This window comes from Varanus komodoensis, unplaced genomic scaffold (genome assembly GCF_004798865.1).
Source record: "Varanus komodoensis strain SLA01 unplaced genomic scaffold, ASM479886v1 scaffold802, whole genome shotgun sequence".
Taxonomy (NCBI): Eukaryota; Metazoa; Chordata; class Lepidosauria; order Squamata; family Varanidae; genus Varanus; species Varanus komodoensis.
In genome coordinates, this window is record NW_025336485.1 from 24,480 (window position 1) to 27,082 (window position 2,603).

The window sequence follows — 2,603 nt, forward strand, 5'->3', positions numbered from 1 at the left end:
TCTGCTCCCTGCCCTGCAACAACCCATGCCATTGTAGAATAACTGTGGTGGCTGCCATCCATGTGACCTCAAGGATGAGGAAAATTGGGGGATGTTGTTGAAAGATTGATTCTTTACTGAGGTGGGAAACCTCAGTAAAAATATCCCAATACTTCGTATGCCTTTTGATTCTCTTATTCTCTTCATGTAGCTCCACTCACTTCTTCAAAGGCTTTCCTTCAATAACAGTGCTGGAGATGAAGTGAGTTTTAATGAAGATGGGGAACTAGTAGGTGGATTTGACATCATGAACTTGGTGACCTTCCCAAATAACTCCTTTGTTAGAGTGGAAGTTGGAAGGCTGGACTCTCAGGGATCTCCAGACAAAATATTCATCCTTCATGAGGACAGATTACAGTGGCACAGAGACTTTGTCCAGGTAGAAGAAGTCATAGACTCACAGTAATCATGCTCAGATTCTATATGCTCTTTCTTACATGCCATGTGATCCTTGTGACCTAAGGTCACAAAGTACTGATACATGCATGAAATTTCCAGCAAACAGTATTGTTCTCTCCTGCAATACTGAGTAATGTTGCCAAATTCCATTCTTAGCCAGTTTATTGGTCAATAATGTCCATTGTTGAAAGGGTGTAAGAGGAGGACATTATCAGCAGTTGCTGGAATTTACTTCCCAGGGATATATGACTGGCACTTACTCTTTTTCTTTTAGGAGCCAGGTGAAAAACTTTTTTTTATTTAAACATGTTTCTGGTTAATTAATTTCATTTCATATCTTGTTATGGATTATTTTGGTTAATTTATTGACTGTGCATCTTGATGTGTGTGTGGATATATTTTATTACAAGATGCTATTTATTGTTTTATGGTTTTATCTATTTTATTATGTTTTAATTTGTTTTAGCATTTGTAAGCTGCCAGAGAACCTTCAGGTTATGGGGTGACATAGAAATGGAATTAAATAAGTAAAATAAAAAATTTCTTAGTGAGCCTGGTTTTACGCATTGCAAATTTACTACTAAGTTTGGGATTGACTGAAAGCTTCAGAGCATGTGTGAAAAGGAAGTCTATAACAGTGGTTTTCAACCATCACTCCATGGACTGGCACTGGTCTATGGGAGATTTCCTGCCAGTCCATGGGGGGCGGGGTGCATCCTGCTCACCTTGGACCAATTCAGGGGCTGGCTGTGCTTTACCACTTCTTCATTGGTTGGCATCATGTTCACAGGTCTGTATTGGTGCCACTGGGAGGGGGTCAGAGAGAGGAGAGTTTTGGTGGGAACTGGCTGGGAGCCAGAAAGTACCAATTTTGGTATTTTGCTCCTTAGTTGCCATTTTTTGTTGCTCCATTTCTGGTTGTTTTGGGGAAATTTCATTTTTTTGGCATTGTGTGTGGAAACTAATACACAGAATACTGCATTATGTGTATGGTGCTATAGATAGATAGATAGATAGATAGATAGATAGATAGATAGGTAGATAGATAGATAGATAGATAGATAGATAGATAGATAGTCATGCCTGCCTTAATTTTGAACTCTCTGTGGTATTATGACTGTGAAAACTAATGAAGTCTTGCACTTCAAACTTTCTTTTTGTAAAGGTACCCCCATCTTCATCCTGTAATGACCCCTGTCCCCTTGGATATGGAAAGACAAAGCAGGAGGGAGAGAAATTTTGCTGCTATGGGTGTTCTTCCTGTCCTGAAAGCATGGTATCAGGCCAGATGGGTAAGATGGTATCAGGCCAGTGCTTAAGGTGCATGTTTGGCCATGGTTATTTTTTTTTTTGTTAGAGTTTTATTAATTTATTCATAATGATGCCTGTTGCTTTTCTGTTTTTCAGTAGGGGGTTGTTCATTCCTTTTACTGATAACCATCTCGCAAGATTGTCTTGAGTAAGCTAAATAATACATGTTAGGATAGTTAAATCAATCAATTATTTAAACAAATCTGAGCAAAGATGGCAAGCCAACCATTATAGTATCTCGCCGTCATGATTAGAGTGAAAAAGAGGCTAAAGCAGGAGTTTCTCTACTAAGTATTTCTTCATTGGTTTGGTTGGGTTGGGTTGATATTTTGATAAAAATAAGATATAGAAGCTTTTTAAAATGATGAAAGCAGAGCATCTGCTATCTAAAAAGAATAATACATAGAACTGAATACAGGTGTGCAAGAGGAGGAGGTGCTTTGGAAAGCAAGCGAGGAGTCTGTCAGAAAGCATGTGTGTTCAGATTCAAGGCACCATGAATTGAAAGAGCTTGAAGGGAAAGGGGATGATTAAGCTGTAGCTGGGCAATCATGGTGAGCTCTCCAAGGCCAGCCTAAAACTGCCCTGTACTCCATGGGAGCCTAGCAGCTCCAAAGCTAGCAATCTAGCATCACACCCAAGACTGCCAGACTTCCTTAGGTGTTCTGAAGCAGCTGGCATGACATACATACTTCATTGCTTCAATCCCTCACTGCTTCATCTTATTTCTGGGAAGTCTCATTCTGCTCAGTGGTAGAACAAGTCCTCCCCTCTGACATTGCTTGGTCAATCGATGGTTTGGAAAACAAAAATACTTTGGAGGAGGAAGGGCTTTGTTTGACATACAATATTTT

The 2,603-nt window shown here is 39.6% G+C and overlaps 1 pseudogene; it reads left to right on the forward strand.

Moving 5' to 3' along the window:
* Positions 1–2,603, forward strand: part of LOC123036653 — a 42,520-nt pseudogene that overhangs the window by 9,804 nt on the left and 30,113 nt on the right.